This window comes from Anguilla rostrata, chromosome 13 (assembly GCF_018555375.3).
Source record: "Anguilla rostrata isolate EN2019 chromosome 13, ASM1855537v3, whole genome shotgun sequence".
In the NCBI taxonomy this organism is placed as follows: Eukaryota; Metazoa; Chordata; class Actinopteri; order Anguilliformes; family Anguillidae; genus Anguilla; species Anguilla rostrata.
This window is the reverse complement of record NC_057945.1, coordinates 18,237,081-18,248,207: the sequence shown is the minus strand read 5'-3', so window position 1 is coordinate 18,248,207 and position 11,127 is coordinate 18,237,081.

Genomic DNA, 11,127 nt, shown 5'->3' with positions numbered 1-11,127 from the left:
CACCAATTCTAGGATTACCCCACCCCACTCCCCCCCCATTTTGGGAGTCCCTCTGTGTGCTAGGCAGGCAATCCTGCATCATGTTATACATTACATTACATTTTAATCCATACTGAATTTACACTGTCACATCAAAGTCTCTTATGCACACACTCATAGCCCAGCATGTGAGCATGGGGGTGGCAGTTATGAGGGCGTGTGTGTGTACAGGAAGGGGAGGGGAGGCAGTGGGATGCACAGGGTGGAGTCTCATTGAGGGAACACCACTATAATTATCCACTGAACAATGAAATCTTCTGGAGCAGTCAGACAACCGCCAACCAAAATGAAGGACGCTGTCACCATCTTGTGGTAGTGCAGCAATGTAACTTTGTGGCTTCTCCAATATCTTATATTGGTATAACAATTAGGTTGTTTATCAAATTTTGAACCCCTTTGCAAAATAAAGGCTACCAAGCGCATATTTTCATAACTGGGAAAAACCAAAATGGCTGTGTTCCATTATCTCTGTACTTTTATTTTCTTAGGGCTGGATTCTGGATGAGCAGCTCTCTAATGTATTGTCCATGTAAACACAAACAAACACTACAACCACATGAGGGCGCTGTAGGCCACAGTGTTCCTGTTAAGCAACTTAACGCTAAGCTTTTTCTCAAAGAATGGGGAAGAATAGAGCCCAGCCGAAGTTCGAAACCGAAAGCCAATAAGTAAAGAATCCTGGAACATGGTGGGTATACAATTACACTCAGCAGTTAAACAAAGATAACAGTCTAGCTGTATTCTGAGGCCCCCGCGGTGTGTGTGCGCGTGCGAGAGACATTACTCACACACGCAATCTGTTCTCAAACCAGAACAGCTGAAAAATATTTTCCATTATGACATGATATTTCAGTATCAAGTAAATTTGAAGAGTGACTTAAAAATGTGATGTTCACACACAATCCCTTGGAATATAATTTAAACTGGTGATCACTGATTATCAGTATTTTCACAGCTATCACTGTTAGATCATGCCAGGTCATAGATCCTGTCTATTTTAAACACATATGAACATATCTTTGTTAATTATATTGTGATAATTGTTTCATAGTAATAATTTGTTTTGGGGGTCCATTTTGTTGGGCAACCTAAAAGATTGATCACTTGAAAATTCCCATGCGTGCCATTTTAAACAACTCTGTGCTCATTCCAAAGTCACACTGAAACACAGTATAACACTGAGGCGTTAAATCTTACACAACTCCATTAGAAAATCAGTACTAAATCCCATGTAGCAACAGTTTATTTTGACAGTGTGGATGGAGAAGGCACTTGTAATTCGGAGATTTTTAAAGGATGTTTTGGAAGTGCAGTCTCCTTTGGATTTCGGCACAGAGAACTGTGCAGGTCTTAAGAGGGATGCCTCGTGGTGTACTCATCCCCTGGGGGAAACCATGTGACTGTCTGCCGTCCTCAGTGCACTGAATCCAAAATGGGAGAATGTCTACAGCAAGCACTTCAACTCTCTCCATTTTGTTACGGAAAATATTAAGTGATTCCAAAATGATGTTAAGCATCACATATGCAGCCATATCAAGTGTACAATAGAAATAACTAACATGTAAAAAAGTAAAAATAATCATTTGTAATTAAATCATATCAATAGTCATGTCGTAGAAATGAGCCAATATTACTGGTGCTGGTTATGGTCTTTGTCCTGGCTATAGTATTGTTCACTTTGGTCTCTCCAGAACATGTAAATGTAAATGTAAAAAGACATCTTAAGTATTAGAATTTATTTTAAACTTGACAGATGAAATGCATATTTGAGTAGAGAGCTGGGCAAAAGTATTTTGATTAAATAGGGACATTCAACAGTATCTAAAGGCAGCTCATCAATTTATAAACAGAAGCACAAACACAGCACACATTATAGGCTTACAGGGATAATGGGCCAGGGTGTGCAGAGACTCTTAATATTTACACCCACAAAGGCAAATCAGTAGCTCTGTGTAAATATCTGGCACCATTTTGTGACGAAAACGAGCAGGTGTTAAAATTGCAGCCCTAAAATGCCCAATCAGAGAGTTAGACAGTGCAGGGGTCACCTTGGTCACCTGCCATTTGTCACTTGCTGAGATTGCCTTGACAGACTGGAAAGTGACATCACACATTCCCCATATGGTATGTTTTTGTAACTAGTCTTATGTTGACAGAATATGCTGACACCAGCTGAAAAGCTGTATAAGAGAATAGCTTAGAAGATATTAGGTCTCTCCATACTTTATGTGTTTATATTTGTTTATCAGACTGTCTTGCAAAAATGCTAGGTAGTAGATGGGAGGGAGTAGATGGCTTATGCATGACATTGCAGTTCAGTTATTACAGAAACAATTCAGGTTATGTTCCCAGTTATGTGCCCTACCTGGAATTCTAACCTGAAACCTTCCAGCTCAGGCACCTGTGAATGTTACTGCACATGTCAGAGAAACAACTCTCCTTCCTGTGAAGGGAAATGACCCTCGCCTGCTGTCTCAGTGCTTACTCTGCAAATGAAATGAGGTGGAACAGAAAAAGCAGGTAAAAAAATAAATAAATAAATCACTGGTGAGGACATTCCACGTGGACGACTCGTGCTCTCCGTCACGTCTCCTTAGCAACTGCTCCGTCTGCTGCTGCCAGTTAATGTGTCTTTGCGGGAAAGGAGGAGACGATATGTACCAGAACATCTGTCAGTCTGACGCAGGTCAAAGCCATTCAATTCGTTCGGAGGGATGTTTACATTAAAGTGTGCATTTTTATCACAGAAATAAAAATGGCACAGTTGATGATAAATCAGCAAAGAAAAGTGGAGTGCACAGTTGATGTCACTGAGACATTGGGCTATATTTTCTGGCTGGTGCATAGCGTGTTATGAGCCATCGCAGTATAGCAAAGTGGTATTTTTGTAATGGATTTTGACGCGCCTGAGTCATTTGATAATTTTGTGAAATGGGTGAAGAGCCGCTGCTGGGGGTGTGACAGTCAAGAGCAAGCAGTGCATCACAATTTTAGTGCATCTCATTGCAATTTTAATGTCTGTCCCGCCAGCTACCCAGACCCAGTCTAAGGCACAAATCGCAGCCAAACGTACAGTATGGCGGATTAGAAATTTATGGCTTTTCAATGTAATGATAATAGCCTATTCAAAAGCCAATCAATGGTTTGTCCAATTCCAGAAGCTGGAAAAATGCACTAAAATGCATAATTTAAAAACAAATTCCTGTGTTTATTTCTATTTTTAATAGATGTTTTAATGTTTATGGCTGTTCTTATACTGCATTGTGATTCCTGGAGTGCTGTATTTCATTCTTTTTCTCACACCCATCTGTAATGAGAAGAATGACAGCAAAATCTGGAAAATATGTACAGAAACATTGTGTATCTTAAGTCTGTGTAGCAAAGCATGTTTTCACTCATAGTGTCCCTGTTCTTTCAATAGTGCTTCTGACAATGAATATAAACTAAATGATCCACCCATAACTGTGCTGCAATCACTGTCCCATGATGCAGTTCTGCTGGTGGAAGTGAAAAACAGATAAGTACACAGATGTTATTTTTGTCCCTGTACCCTGAGGTCCAGCTCTCTCTGTGCCCTCTTGGTTTGGTTGCTGGGATGCAGCGAATGATGTCATTCTTTGAAGTACTCCCTGTGCAGTGACCATTGACCCTGTTAAGCGGCTTCGGGCATGTTGCATTGTGAGCGCCAGTGTGCATTGTGACATCACTGCACACTGGAGACCAGCTTGCATCTTTTGTCACAGGGAAATACAAAACCCATTACAGCCTTTTAAAAAGCCTTCAATACATGTGTGCATTTGTGCATGCATGTATTTGTGAGCATCTGAGCATGTGTGCTGTGCGTGCTTCACTTGCACAGCTCCTCAGAATCTTGAAATGATGTGTAATCTGAAATAAATGTTCAGTGAGTCGTTTACGTGCTGCTCTGTAGATGTATAGGATTGACTATAAATAATTGGACAGACGTGTGTAGAGTGTCATGAGAATAATGCAAAAACATGTATGTCCATTTTTGTCATTCGCATGCATCAAAAATTCTGATCCAGCTCTGTGTGTAGTTAAGTTCAAAGAAATTTTGGTCAAAACCATATATGACAAAAACCATAATGTGTATAACAAGATTATAAACTATAATGAGAATTTTGTGTTTTGGGCATATGAGGTATTTCCATGAAACAAACACTATGGTTACAAGTCACTTTGCTCTTACCCCAGTCCGTCCCAGCACAGACGTTTGGAATGAAATGCAGTGTAGAGGACTGGTGGGATTCAAAACTTTCAGGCTGTTCTAATGATGTGTGATGTTACTCAGGCTGTGTGTGTGTGTAGAGTGGGGTGCAGGTGTGTGTGAGTACTTTTTTTCGTGGATCCTGTTCTTTTGGATTCAGATTGAGGGCTAAGCAGGTGGGAGAGCTCAGCACCGCCCCGTGACTCACCACCCATGGACCGGGTCAGATCGATCTCACACCAGCTGACAGGGCTTAATTAGGCCTACTGCAAGGGGCAGTGGCTGTCAATCACTCTGCCCTTCACAGTGCTGCCATGGAGAGGGTGGGTGGTTCCGGTTAGACTGCTGTGCCCTTCCACCGCCCCCCCCTCCCCAACCAGCTGGAATACATAATAGCAAAGGTCACCTTAAAAATGGATTCTTATCATTACATCAGATGCCATTTAGCATCAGCAGCTAAAACCTGTCCCCCACTTTTAAATCCTGTCTCCTCAGTGCTGTTAAATGGTTTGTTAAAGGAGACAGGAAAGCTGCAGTGATAATTATCTGGCTGTAGGACTAAACGTGCGTTACAAAATGTACACTTACAAACGGTAATTGGCTTTAATGCAGTTTGAGATGTAATTACAATATTTTGCCACTGGGTTTCATTTTGATCCTACTTCTTACTTACAAGTGTTTGTCATTAATGCAACCGCTCTTGAAACAGAATAAACTGAAAGGTGGGGGTTAAAAGGTGAAATCTAATTCACGATGAACGCCCTAAATTTAATGCTGTTGCGCCATTTTAAAAAAAAAGTATCAGTAAATCAGTATCATAAATCTACAGAGCACATTTTTATGCGTGGCCTATCTACTTGGACCTGGTTAACCAATTTAAGTGAACTGGAGCCTGGGCTTCATTGGAGATGCTACCGGCCTTCGGCTGTCAAAAGGTACACAGCGCAATACGATATAATCCTCTCAATAAACATCAAAGAAGTCAGGTGAAGATGCATCAAAGCACATTCATTAGGAAGATATCTAATCATGTATTCACTTGACTGGAGAGCAGATGTGCTTGCCGGCCAGATGGTCTCCCGGTAGAGCATATTCTCATTAATGGGGCGTCTAGAGTAGGTATCTGCATTCATCTGGGCTGAGCTGTAGAGATGCAGTAGATCCGGGGCATATCTTCTTACAGCATTTACATACAGTAATGTCGACACGTCGGATTAACAGATTCTCAGACCGAATCCCTTCATCCCTCCATCCAACCATTCCATCTTCCCTCTTGCGAAAGGTTGTGGAGAGCACCCCCGTCTCACGGAGGATAACACGGGGGCGCAGATGTATTCACGTTAAGTATCCACTCACTGCCTGTTTCCAGGTAGTCACGTGATTGGTCACGGCTGGCAGAGGGTCTATGTAGCGTGTAAGCAGATGAAGCCCGAGGGAGAGACCGAACGGACTCATCATCCACCATGGGATGTAATGAGTTTAAGAATTCAAGATCAGCAGTCACGCGATAGAGAAAAAAAAAAAAAAATGTAAAAAGCGATGCTGACAATCGTGGGATTTGGCAGTTGGTCATAAAGGCTAAGCCTCAGGGCTTTATTTAATGTATGTATTTGTGTCTGTGAATAAGCCTCAGGGCTTTATTTAATGTATGCATTTGTGTCTGTGAATATGAGGCCTAATCTCTTTGCGTGATGGATGGAAGAATAGAGGGGCACTCACTCTCTCTGTCTCTCTCACTCTCTCTGTGGTCAGCTGTCCTGTGGTTTTTGAACCTGGAGTGCAAAAAGCACAAGACATTCACCCCCGTCTTTCACCCCCCCTCCCCCGTGCTTGGCCCAAGTGGTCAGGAGAGGGTTTTCGAGGACACTAACCCCCGTCTTCTGACCAAAGGTTCTCTCAGGTGGGGGTCCCCCTTATCCAAGCCCCCCACCCTCTTTCCTGTGACCCCCCTGTCCTTCTCACCTACCGACTAGGAGCTTATGACAGCTTAGGATGGCACAGCTGCCTCTCTCCCGAATGCACAGGCAGTGCTAGATGACATTTATAGTTCCCCCCCGCGACGGCGGTGGGACGGCTCGCGGTGCTCTCCACACCCCCTCAGGCATGGAGCCCAGGAACAAACTGAGCCTGACATTAATCACTTATTAATTAACTCTTCTTAATTGCACCCAGGGGAGGGAAGGGGGAAAAAAAAAGAGAGAAGGGAGCAGACCCCACCCTGTGACCCCTTCTGTGACCCCTTCCTTCAGCTAACCCCCCCCTTCCCGCCCAGTTCCCCTACGCCGAGCATGCGGTGTGGCCGGCACTCATTGCTAGGTGACGTTACGGCCTCGGCTCACGCGCTCCGCAGTGCTCCGACACCCGCTCTCTCTCTCTCCGGCTACGCGGCCCCGCAGCGGAGCGATTAGCCGCTAACCAAAGCGGGTGGAAGTGAAAGGCGAACGCTGTCCGTACTGATGCGCATGTCTTTCGCGGCCTGTTAATTGCGCCGGAGGCTTCTTGAGCAGAGCCTCTCTAGCGTGATCCTCATTAATCTGCGAGCTGCCAGGGCGCCGTTCGTATGGAGCGCCGCGGTCCGGCTTCCGATGGAAGCGCCGTGCAGGTGCACTGTGGGGGAGGGCCTGCCAGAGGCGCTTCACTTCAGCGCTAAATAATCAGATGAATCTCCAGGTGTGAAATACATTTAAAATTGGAAGTCAAACATCTTTCACCTCCACGTAATTGGTCTGTTTGATCCTCCTTGCCAGTATGTCAAGGAAAAGAAGTCATCCTGAAAAATAAGCAGTTTTTCTACAGCATTTCCAAAAACACATACAAGTAGAATCATTTGTTGGTATTTCTTTCTGACTACAGTCAGCTCGCAAGTAGTGAACAGACAATAATTCTATACAGCTGGGAGAGTTCTTTAAAATGAATTTACTGTATATTCATCAGCATGAATTACATCATAAGAAAAGTCACATTCAGTTGCATTTAGCCCAGTCAGGAATGTCTATGAGAATTTGATCTGAACTGTGTCAGGAGATGCTTTGACGACAATAATTACTCATTTGTCCGTCTGAGAACATGGTGAGCAGGCTGTGACCCAACACCCAGTCTATTAAGAGGATGTCAGGTCACGAGCTCCTGATGTACAGTGATGTACAGTACTGTACGGATGTGCCTGGAGTGGATACTTTCAAGGTGGATAGGAACAACACTGCATCTGCACAGGTTGAGAACTTAGGTGACTCGGTTGAAATCTTACTCCTGAAGGGTAAGAGTCTGCTTGTTATGAAGCCAGGTATATATCTGTGAGCCTCCAAGTCCCCATCTGCACTGTGGGGTGTGATGGTGTATCTGTGTAAATTCAATACACTCAGAGATGTTGAGTGTGTGACTCACACTCCTGATTTAGAACATAAGATTAGATATTGTGTTTGTATTTATATTCAGTGTGATGGATCACAGCTGTTCAGAGGTAAGGTTACACTGACCTGTGAGAACCAATGCTAAAATTCCTTCTGACGTCTCATTTCAACACCACCTTCAAGTGAAAGTCTTCCTTTCTCGCTGTATTCTCTTTTTTGTCTTTGATCTATGTTACTGTGTTTTAAATACACACAGACCTATGCACTGTAAATCAAGGGTAAATATACTTATATAAACTTAATAATAATGGAAAAAGTCTCTCTGTTCAAGCCATAGTTTAAGACATGACTATCGAGCAGCTCTGAGCTGAAGTTCCCATGTATTCTGATATAGATCTGGGAAGAGCCAAGCTATAGTGGACCATAGCAGCCTACACCTCTGCCCCACACCATATGAAGTCCCTATCTCCAGCATTAACATTTCAATGACTCACAAAGTGCTCAACCCATCCTTTTTAGGACTCACACTGCCATTCTTGCTCGGTCACTAGTTTGAGCTTTAGGTTGAAATAGGACATTGGATAGGAAATAGGAGAGATGAGATGAATTGTCCACACAGCAATGCCATTATACTAATCACAGTGGATTTTATTGAGGTGATCTGGCCATCTTCAAGGAGTCAAAAGTCCCAGCCATTAATGGAGAAGGTCTGCACCCAATCCCAGCACTCCGATGGAATCGAACACAGCATTTCTTTCTACACTTCAGCCTCCCAACCACCCACCCTCTTGCCCCCTGCCCCCAGGGAAATGGAGAACATTAGCTTTGCTCAGGCTAAGCAACGCTGCAGGTACATTTGAATGCTAAGACCCCTCTGTTAGACTACATATACTTTGCCCTCTGATTTCATCCCAAGCCGGTGCACGATTACCCAGCCAGCACAAATAGATTCAGAAGGTGGAGAGGGAAAAGATTGTTCCTTTCTGCTTATCCCTCTGCCATAAAGAGGATTTTTCCCCTCTCTCTCTCTCTGTGCTTTCAGGGATTCGGTCTTGGAAAAAATAAACACTTTTTCAATGTGTACGCAACAATAATAATCCTCCTACTCTGTGCATTCCAGTGGGCCCATACTCAGAGGAAAAAAGATAAGGACTGTATGCATTACCATTGCATTGCAACACAACAAATGATCATTTCACAATACATGAAATTATGGGAATTTGTTCAACGGTATGAGGGCATCCAAGTAGCTTAACTTCAATACAAATTTTAGTTCAAGGTGCTACTTATATGTAAGCCATTTGCACACCACAATAACAAAAAACCATATGCGAAAATATCATATTGCAGCTGTATTTATGTTTAGTGTATTGGTGCTTTTTATTATACAATAACACAGCAGATAAAGTAATACTATTTCATGTTGGCTGCAAATCTGTGCCAAAGGTATCCCCTAAGAGAAATACATTTACAGATTGAATAAATATAGATCATAAATTCTCACAGTAAACTGCTTTTTGGGCACACAAGGCTCAGGACTCTTGTCCAGTGACATTCCCTCTTTAACCCTAATGGACATGTTCATGTAATATTGCAGCTGTGGATTTGCAATTCAAATGGATCCTACCGCAGTAAATCCAGCTTCTCTAATAGGTCAGCCATTTAGCCCTGGAACAGCCCTGTTGTGAATAAATACTGTCAGTCAGTTGATTGAGACTTAGGCTCTGATCTCATGCTACACATTGTGATGAGTAGGGGGTCCCGACTCATTGGACAGTTTGACCAAACTCCCTTCAATAGCCCCCTCAATGAACCTGTCCCTCTTCACCTAACACGGTGTCAGTACACAAAGAATCATTAGTGCGAGGCCGTGTTCTGGGCACAGCTTTCATTCCCAGCTCATGTTACCATTTCTGTGAATCTGTGTGGATGATGGCAACTCTCAGGAAGTTGCCCAGTGTTGACTCGGTAGGATTCTTAAACAGGCCAGGCTTCCACTGGAAAATATTTAATAGTACAATTCCAGGCCTGTTAGTGACCAAGTCTCACGCACACAACCTTCGGTCAGACGGGGGTTAGTCTTTGATTGTCGAAATGTCCAGGTTCCCTTCAGTCATGCATGAAGAGCCAAGACATTAATCAGGCTGAAAGCACCATTCTCCCTCACAAATTTTAATCTTTTTTTTCTACTCATTGTCATCTCCTGTCTCTCTCTATAAAATAACTGTATGCATATTTCCAGATTTTATCACTGAAGATCCAATTTGGACTGATAATTAATAAAATCAAAATATAACATCTCCCTCTATTCCCGCTGTTCCCTTTGCCCTGTAACCTTGGACTAGTTTCATTAAATCAATCTCTCTTCATCTTATCAGTGATGGCTTAATGAGATTCAACTAAAACCTCAGTCTGTGATATGCCATTTTTATACTCAGAAATGTGGACTAGCAAGATGTCAAATCTGCTCCTGAATTTGAAACTGGGTGTGTATGTGTGTATATATATATATATATATATATTATACACACACACATATTTGTGTGTGATGTGCAACTGTCTCGACCAGAATAAGGATTCTAATCACAGATTAAAGATTCTATATTTTGCGGAGTCCAAGAAAAATTTCTCTACCAGAGATTAATATAATTATGAAAATATTTCAGAGAACTTATTCAAGGAAATGAGAATCTGAGCTCTAGACTAGCACAGTGGTAAAGGAAATCTAGTCCGGTCCCAAATTCAGATTTCACATGCCTTGCTGCCAATATACCTAGGTACTTACAGTAAGTCCAGTGAATGTCTCGCTGGGTAAATCCGTATTACATAAAAATGTAAGCCATAGATGTTGACCTGTGCAAGGGTGCTTGACAAACCAATATATCACCTGTGTGTCAGATTACATTGTAAGCGCATTGACACCTGCTAGTTTCAGGCTAGTCATGCAGCGCAGAGAGAGAACGAGGGATGATTAGGAATTGGTGCAGACATTCCTTCCTCCTCCAGCAGCAGAGAACGTGGGATCCTCTCCCTAACAGTTGTGTAACACGACTGACTAACAGCGCTCATGAATGCTGCGTAGCTCTTATTTAGGTTGTATTCCTTTTATTTTGCCAGGGTCACAGCTGACTTCTCTCTGAATAGAGGTAAATGAAGAACTTAGTGTATTGTATGTGAGAGGAAGCTATTTTTTTCCTTAGCTAGATAAACAACCTATTAATTGTTTATATGTAAAGGTAAATCATAAATGGCCTAGCGAACAATCTACAAGTGACAAAGTGTGTAATCATTTTAGTCATAAGCCATAATTAAAAGTCATAAGCAGAACTCCTCATGGGGCTGAAAGCACTACTGTGTGGCGGGACCAGGGGATGTGAGAGAGTGACAGGTTGACTTTGTGCTTTAAGAGCAAAACTGATCTCTGAACAGGAAGTGACATCGTGTTACACTGACAATTCAGTCATGCCTTCCATGGGACCATAGAGTATGACATGACAGCACACTCCATTT